The sequence below is a fragment of the Arachis duranensis genome, chromosome 6 (assembly GCF_000817695.3).
Source record: "Arachis duranensis cultivar V14167 chromosome 6, aradu.V14167.gnm2.J7QH, whole genome shotgun sequence".
Lineage (NCBI taxonomy): Eukaryota > Viridiplantae > Streptophyta > Magnoliopsida > Fabales > Fabaceae > Arachis > Arachis duranensis.
This window is the reverse complement of record NC_029777.3, coordinates 85218339-85227477: the sequence shown is the minus strand read 5'-3', so window position 1 is coordinate 85227477 and position 9139 is coordinate 85218339. Positions and strand designations below refer to the sequence as shown.

At 40.0% G+C, this 9139-nt stretch overlaps 1 non-coding gene across 1 annotated transcript; it reads left to right on the top strand.

The window, feature by feature from the left end:
• The first annotated feature begins 8253 nt into the window (after positions 1 to 8253).
• On the top strand, positions 8254 to 8361 carry LOC127740169 (small nucleolar RNA R71). Its single transcript, XR_008000850.1, has one exon. It is a non-coding gene; the product is annotated as a small nucleolar RNA R71 (small nucleolar RNA).
• Positions 8362 to 9139: the final 778 nt, after the last annotated feature.

Below are 9139 nucleotides of genomic sequence, written 5' to 3'. Positions count from 1 at the left end.
TGAGTAAGATTCAATGATTGAATGACTGTGACGAGCTTCAAACTCACGATTGTGGGGCGTTAGTGACAGGCGCAAAAGAATCACTGGATTCTATTCCAACTTGATTGAGAACCGACAGATGATTAGCCGTGCTGTGACAGGGTGCGTAGAACATTTTCACTGAGAGGATGGGAGGTAGCCACTGACAACAGTGAAACCCTACATACAGCTTGCCATGGAAAGGAGTAAGAAGGATTGGATTAAGACAGTAGGAAAGTAGAGAGACGGAAGGGACAAAGCATCTCCATTTGCTTATCTGAAATTCTCACCAATGAATTACATAAGTGTCTCTATCTTTATGCTTTATTCATATATCATTCATAACCATTTGAATCTACCTGACTAAGATTTACAAGGTGACCATAGCTTGCTTCATACCAACAATCTCCGTGGGATCGACCCTTACTCGCGTAAGGTTTATTACTTGGACGACCCAGTGCACTTGCTGGTTAGTTGTGCGAATTTGTGATAAAGAGTTGAGATTACAATTGTGCATACCATGTTGATGGCGCCATTGATGATCACAATTTCGTGCACCAAGTTTTTAGCGCCGTTGCCGGGGATTGCTTGAGTTTGGACAACTGACGGCTCATCTTGTTGCTTAGATTAGGTATTTTTCAAAATTTTTGAGACCAAGCTCTGATACCAATTGATGGTTTTCAGTGGCTAAGAGAAGGGGGGGTTGAATCTTAGCCCCCTTTTCTATCAATTACACTTTCTGGTCTTTGAGGAGACTTTTTGATTTTTGTCTCGGCCCTAGCCACGAGACTTTTATTTTTGTCTCGTAACTTGGCACGAGATATTTTTGGTTTTAGCTCCTGTGCAGTAGAAACAGAAATGGAGTAGAAGAGAAAGAAAGTTACACCTAGATATATCCTGTTTCAGCTGCTAAGTGCAGTGCAGCCTACATCCAATCTCCATCACAACAATGATGAAATTTCACTATAATTTTCCTGATTACAAACTGTAAAGTGCTAACCCAACTTACAAGGGGATTCCCACAGAATAATAAAACACAACATAGATGAACAAAGGAACTTTAAGGACATCTATGGTTTTTTCTTTTAATTTTGCACTCTCTGCCTTTTTCGCTCTATGGTTTTTTCATACAAACCTCACTGTTTGCCTTTTTCCATGAGACTCAAGACATGACAAAATTAAACAGAAAAATACAAAATAGAATACATTGAAGGAGAAGAAAATCTGTAAGCTTAGGTAGCTATGAAAATTCTGTGCCTTGCACTCTCACTGCTTACTTCTAACTCCTTGAATCAAACCGTGACTGTTCACCCCTTTTATAGAGAGAAGAAGCCTTCACAGTTGAAACAAAAACCAAGCTTAACTTCTTTTTCTTCACCCATAACCGGTTCGGCCAGAGAGAGAGAGAGAAGAGGTAACTCATGCAAAACCCAACATGCAAATACCTCTAGTTCTTCCTTGGTCATCAGACTTCATCAATCCGAGCGCTCCATCCTTGGCTTGCTCTCCAAGATGGATTTCTGGCCCTTGATGCTTCATGATGATGATGGCTTCATCTGCTCTAATCTCTGCCTCTTCCATCACATAGCCACCCTAGCTACCTTCTGTGGTGGTTGAGCAGAATCAGAGACAAGCCATGTGATAAGCAAAATTGTGATTTATACTTTTTATAACTCGAACAGTTCTTAGTAATGGCTCTAAAGACTTGATGCACACTACCATGGTTCACTTACGTTCTTTACAACTTCGCACAACTAACCAGCAAGTGCACTGGGTCGTCCAAGTAATAAACCTTACGTGAGTAAAGGTCGATCCCACGGAGATTGTTGGTATGAAGCAAGCTATGGTCATCTTGTAAATCTCAGTTAGACGGATAATAAATGGTTATGGAGTTCTTCGAAAATAATAATAAATAAACAGAAAATAAAGATAGAGATACTTATGTAAATCATTGGTAAGAATTTCAGACAAGTGTATGGAGATGCTGTGTTCCTTCTGAATCTCTGCTTTCTTACTGCTTTCATCCAATCCTTCAAACTCCTTTCCATGGCAAGCTGTATGTAGGGCATCATCGTTGTTAATGGCTACATCCCATCATCTCAGTGAAAATGGTCCAAATGCTCTGTCACAGCACGGCTAATCATCTGTCGGTTCTCGATCATGTCAGAATAGAATCCATTGATTCTTTTGCATCTGTCACCACGCCCAACAATCGCGAGTTTGAAGCTCGTCATAGTCATTCAATCCTTGAATCCTACTCGGAATACCACAGACAAGGTTTAGACTTTCTGGATTCTCAAGAGTGGCCGCCAAAGGGTTCTAGCTTATACCACGAAAATTCTGATTAAGGAATCCAAGAGATATTTGTTTGTTCTAAAGTAGAACGGAAGTGGTTGTCAGTCACGTGTTCGTAGGTGAGAATGATGATGAGTGTCACGGATCATCACATTCATTATGTTGAAGTGCAACAAATATCTTAGAATAAGAATAAGCATGAATTGAATAGAAAATAGTAGTACTTTGCATTAAAACTCGAGGTACAGTAGAGCTCCACACCTTAATCTATGGTGTGTAGAAACTCCACTGTTGAAAATACATAAGTGGTGGTCCAGGCATGGCCGAATGGCCAGCCCCCAAAATGTGATATGAATTCGAAAATAGGAGAAAAGACTCGATACCAAGATCTCTAATACAATAGTAAAATGTCCTATTTATACTAGACTAGCTACTAGGGTTTACAGAATTGAGTAAATGATGCAGAAATCCATTTCTGGGGCCCACTTGGTGTGTGCTTGGGTTGAGCTTGAGCTTTACACGTGCAGAGGCTTCTCTTGGAGTTAAACGCCAAGTTGTAACGTGTTTTTGGTGTTTAACTCTGGTTCGTGACGTGTTTCTGGCGTTTTACTCCAGAAAGCAGCATGGAACTGGCGTTGAACGCCAATTTGAATCATCTAAACTCGAACAAAGTATGGACTATTATATATTTCTGGAAAGCTATGTATGTCTACTTTCCAACTCCGTTGAGAGCGCACCATTTGGAGTTCTGTAGCTCCAGAAAATCCATCTCGAGTGCAGGGAGGTCAGAATCCAACAACATCAGCAGTCCTTTTTCAGCCTGAATCAGATATTTGCTCAAGTCCCTCAATTTCAGCCAAAAAATACCTGAAATCACAGAAAAATACAAAAACTCATAGTAAAGTCCAGAAATGTGAATTTAGCATAAAAACTAATGAAAACATCCCTAAAAGTAGCTAGATCCTACTAAAAACTATCTAAAAACAATGCCAAAAAGCGTATAAATTATCCGCTCATCACAACACCAAACTTAAATTGTTGCTTGTCCCCAAGCAACAAAATCAAATAGGATAAAAAGAAGAGAATATACTATAAATCTCAAACTATCAATGAATATTAGTTCTAATTAGATGAGTGGAACTTGTAGCTTTTTGCTTCTGAACAGTTTTGGCATCTCACTTTTTCCTTTGAAGTTCAGAATGATTGGCATCTATAGGAACTCAGAGTTCAGATAATGTTATTAATTCTCTGTGTTAAGTATGTTGATTCTTGAACACAGCTAGTTTTATGAGTCTTGGCCGTGGCCCTAAGCACTTTGTTTTCCAGTATTACCACCAGATACATAAATGCCACAGACACATGACTGAGTGAACCTTTTCAGATTGTGACTCAGCTTTGCTAGAGTCCCCAGTTAGAGGTGTCCAGAGCTCTTAAGCACACTCTTTTTTGCTTTAGATCACGACTTTAACCACTCAGTTTCAAGCTTTTTACTTGGACATGCATGCCACAAGCACATGGTTAGGGACAGCTTGATTTAGCCGCTTAGGCCTGAATTTTACTTCCTTGGGCCCTCCTATCCATTAATGCTCAAAGCCTTGGATTCTTTTTACCCTTGCCTTTTGGTTTTAAGGGCTATTGACTTTTTCTGCTTGCTTTTTCTTTTTCTTTTATTTTTTTATTTTTTATTTTTTCGCAAACTTTTGTTCTTCACTGCTTTTTCTTGCTTCAAGAATCAATTTTATAATTTTTTAGATCATCAATAACATTTTTCTTTTCATCATTCTTTCAAGAGCTAACAATTTTAACATTCATAAACAATAAGATCAAAAATATGCACTGTTCAAGCATTCATTCAGAAAACAAAAAGTATTGTCACCACATCAATATAATTAAACTAAATTCAAGGATGAATTCGAAACTCATGTACTTCTTGTTCTTTTGTATTAGAAATATTTTTTCATTTAAGAGAGGTGAAGGATTCATGGAATTATTCATAGCCTTAAGACATAGTTACTAAACACTAATGATCATGTAGTAAAGACTCAAAACATAGACAAACATAGAGCATAAAAATCAAAAAACAGAGAGATAAAAATAAGGAAGTTAAGGAATGAGTCCACCTTAGTGATGGTGGCGCCTTCTTCTTGAAGAACCAATGGCGTCCTTGAGCTCCTCTATGTCTCTTCCTTGCCTTTGTTGCTCCTCCCTCATAGCTCTTTGATATTCTCTAATCTCATTGAGAATGATGGAGTGCTCTTGGTGTTCCACCCTTAATTGGGTCATGTCATGACTCAATCCTTCTAGAGAAGTGTTGAGTTGTTCCCAATAGTTGTTTGGAGGAAAATGCATCCCTTGAGGCATCTCAAAGATTTCTTGATGATGAGCTTCCTCATGCGTCTCTTGAGATCCATGAATAGGCTCTCCTGTTTGCTCCATCCTCTTCTTAGTGATGGGCTTGTCCTCTTCAATGAGGATGTCTCCTTCTATGACAACTCCAGCTGAGTAGCATAGATGGCAAATGAGATGAGGAAAAGCTAGCCTTGCCAAGGTGGAGGGCTTTTCGGCTACTTTGTAGAGTTCTAGAGAGATAACTTCATGAACTTCTACTTCCTCTCCAATCATGATGCAATGGATCATGATGGCCCGATCCACAGTTACTTCGGATCGGTTGCTAGTGGGGATAATGGAGCGTTGGATGAACTCCAACCATCCTCTAGCCACAGGCTTAAGATCCAGTCTTCTCAATTGAACCGGCTTGCCTTTTGAGTCTCTTTTCTATTGAGCTCCTTCCACACATATGTCCATGAGGACTTGGTCCAACCTTTGATCAAAGTTGACCCTTCTAGTGTAGGGGTGTACGTCTTCTTACATTATAGGCAAGTTGAACGCCAACCTTACATTTTCCAGACTGAAATCTATGTATTTCCCCCAAACCATTTGTAAGATAATTCCTTGGATTCGGGTTCATGCTTTGATCATGGTTCCTAGTGATCCATGCATTGGCATAGAACTCTTGAACCATTAAGATTCTGACTTGTTGAATGGGGTTGGTAAGAACTTCCCAACCTCTTCTTTAGATCTCATGTCGGATCTCCGGATATTCATTTTTCTTGAGCATGAAAGGGACCTCAGGGATCACCTTTTTCTTGGCCACAACTTCATAGAAGTGGTCTTGATGGACCTTTGAGATAAATCTCTCCATCTCCCATGACTCGGAGGTGGAAGCTTTTGTCATTCCTTTCCTCTTTCTAGAGGTTTCTCCGGCCTTAGGTGCCATAAGTGGTTATGGAAAAACAAAAAAAAGCTATGCTTTTACCATACTAAACTTAGAATATTACTCACCCTCGAGCAAAAGAAGAAATAATAGAAGAAGAAGAAGAAAATATGGAGGAGAAGGGGAGAAATGCGTATTCAGCCAAGGGGGAGAAGAGAGGGTTGTGTTGTGTGAGAATGAAGAAGGATGAAGGGGTTTATATAGTGGAGGGAGAGGGGTTGGGTTCGGCCATTTAGGGTGGGTTTGGATGGGAAGGAGAATTTGAATTTGAAGGTGGGTGGGGTTTATTGGGAAGAGTGGATGGATGTGAATGGTGAGGAGGTGATGGGGAAAAGAGATTGAGGTGATTGGTGAAGGGTGTTTAGGGAAGAGTGTTATTGGATTGTGTGAAAGAAGAGAGAGGGTGAGTTGAGGTAGGTGGGGATCCTGTGGGGTCCACAGATCCTGAGGTGTCAAGGATTTATCATCCTTGCACCAATTAGGCATGTAAAATGCCCTATGCATGTAATCCTGGCATTTAACGCCAGATTGATGCTTGTTCCTGGCGTTAAACGCCAGTTCTATGCTTGTTTTGGGCGTTCAACGCCAGTCTGCAGCATGTTTCTGGTGTTGAACGCCAGTTCCATGCTTGTTTCTGGCGTTTAACGCCAGCTCTTCTCAAGGTGTAATCCTAGCGTTTGAACGCCAGACTGCTGCTTGTTTCTCGCGTTCAACGCCAGATTCATGCTCTGTTCTGGCATTGAACGCCAGCCAGATGCTCCTTACTGGCGTTTAAACGCCAGTAAGCTCTTCCTCCAGGGTGTGCTATTTTTTATTCTGTTTTTAATTTTAGTATTTATTTTGTGACTCCACATGATCATGAACCTAATAAAACATAAAAGAACAATAAAAATATAGATAAATAAAAATTGGGTTGCCTCCCAATAAGCACTTCTTTAATGTCAATAGCTTGACAGTGAGCTCTCATGGAGCCTCACAGATGTTCAGAGCATGATGAAGGCCTCCCAACACCAAACTTATAGTTTAAATGTGGGGGCTTCTCAACACCAAACTTAGAGTTTGGTTGTGGCCTCCCAACACCAAACTTAGAGTTTGATTGTGGGGGCTTTGTTTGACTCTGTATTGAGAGAAGCTTTTCATGCTTCCTCTCCATGTTTACAGAAGGATAACCTTGAGATTTAAACACAAGGTAGTCCCCATTCAATTGAAGGACTAGTTCACCTCTGTCAACATCAATCATAGCTCCTGCTATGGCTAGGAAGGTTCTTCCAAGGATGATGCATTCATCCTCATCCTTTCTAGTGTCTAAGATTATGAAATCAGCAGGGATGTAAAAGCCTTTAACCTTCACTAACACGTCCTCTACCAATCCATAAGCTTGTCTTATTGACTTGTCTTCCATCTCTAATGAGAAAGTGGCAGCTTATACCTCAAAGATTCCCAATTTCTCCATTACAGAGAGTGGCATAAGATTTATACCTGACCCCAGGTCACACAGAGCCTTCTCAAAGGTCATGGTGCCCATGGTACAGGATATTAAGAATTTACCAGGATCTTGTTTCTTTTGAGGTAAAGTTTGCTGAAACCATGTATCTAGTTCACTAATGAGCAAGGGAGGTGCATCTTCCCAGGTCTCATTACCAAACAACTTGGCATTCAACTTCATGATAGCTCCTAGATATTGAGCAACTTGCTCTCCAGTTACATCTTCATCCCTTCAGAGGAAGAATAGTTTTTAGAGCTCATGAATGGCAGAAGGAAATTTAATGGAATCTCTATGGTCTCTATATGAGCCTCAGATTCCTTTAGATCCTCAATAAGGAACTCCTTCTTGTCTGGGAGACGTCTCATGAGGTCTTCCTCATTGGGATTCACGTCCTCCCCTTCCTCTCTAGGTTCAGCCATTTTGATTATGTCAATGGCCTTGCACTCTCTTTTCGGATTCTCTTCAGTATTGCTTGGGAGAGTACTAGGAGGTGACTCAGTGATTTTCTTACTCAGCTGACCCATTTGTGCCTCTAAATTTCTAATGGAGGACCTTGTTTCACTCATGAAACTTAAAGTGGCCTTAGCCAGATCAGAGACTATATTTGCTAAGCTAGAGGAGCTTTGCTCAGAATTCTCTATCTGTTGCTGAGAAGATGATGGAAAGGGCTTGCTATTGCTAAGCCTGTTTCTTCCACCATTATTAAAGCCTTGTTGGGGCTTTTGTTGATCCTTCAATGAGAAGTTTGGATGATTTATCCATGAAGAATTGTAGGTGTTCCCATAGGTTTTACCCATGTAATTCACCTCTGTCATTGTAGGGTTCTCAGGATCATAAGCTTCTTCTTCAGAAGATGCTTCTTTAGTACTGTTGGATGCATTTTGCCATCCATTCAGACTTTGAGAGATCATGTTGACTTGCTGAGTCAACATTTTGGTCTGAGCTAATATGGCATTCAGAGCATCAATTTCAAGAACTCCCTTCCTCTGAGGTGTCCCATTACTCAAGAATTCCTCTCAGAAGTGTACATGAATTGGTTATTTGCAACCATGTCAATGAGTTCTTGAGCTTCTGTAGGTGTTTTCTTTAGGTGAATGGATCCACCTGCAGAATGGTCCAGTGACATCTTAGAGAACTCAGATAGACCATAATAGAATATATCCAGAATGGTCCACTCTGAAAGCATGTCAGAAGGACACTTTTTGGTCATCTGCTTGTATCTTTCCCAAGCTTCATAGAAGGATTCACCATCTTTTTGTTTAAAGGTCTGAACATCCACTCTAAGCTTGCTCAGCTTTTGAGGAAGAAAGAACTTGGCCAAGAAGGCTGTGACCAGCTTATCCCAAGAGTCCAGGCTATCTTTAGGTTGTGAGTCCAACCATGTTCTAGCTCTGTCTCTCACAGTAAAAGGGAAAAGCATGAGCCTATAGATTTCAGGATCTACTCCATTAGTATTAACAGTCTCACAGATCTACAAAAATTCAGTTAAAAACTGATATGGATCTTCTGATGGAAGTCCATGAACTTGCAGTTCTGTTGCATTAGAGCAACTAGTTGAGGCTTCAGCTCAAAATTGTTTGCTCCAATGGTAGGGATTGAGATGCTTCTTCCATCAAATTTGGAAGTAGGTGTAGTATAATCACCAAGCATCCTTCTTGCGTTATTGTTGTTGGTTTTGGCTGTCATATCCTTTTTTTATTCGAAAAATTTTAGTAAGGTTGTCTCTGGATTGTTGTATTTTAGCTTCTCTTAATTTCCTCTTCAGAGTCCTTTCAGGTTCAGGATCAGCTTCAACAAGAATACCTTTTTCCTTGTTTCTGCTCATATGAAAGAGAAGAAAACAAAGAAAATCTGGAATCCTCTATGTCATAGTATAGAGATTCCTTTATGTGAGTAGAAGAATAAAAGAATAGAAGAAGGATGAGAAAAATTCGAACACAGATAGAGGAGAGGGTTCGAATTTTTAGATGAAGAGAAGTGTTAGTAAATGAATAAATAAATAGAAAAGAGATGAGAGAGAGAGAGGAGAAAATTCGAATTTTAACTAAAATAGAAAAATATTTTTG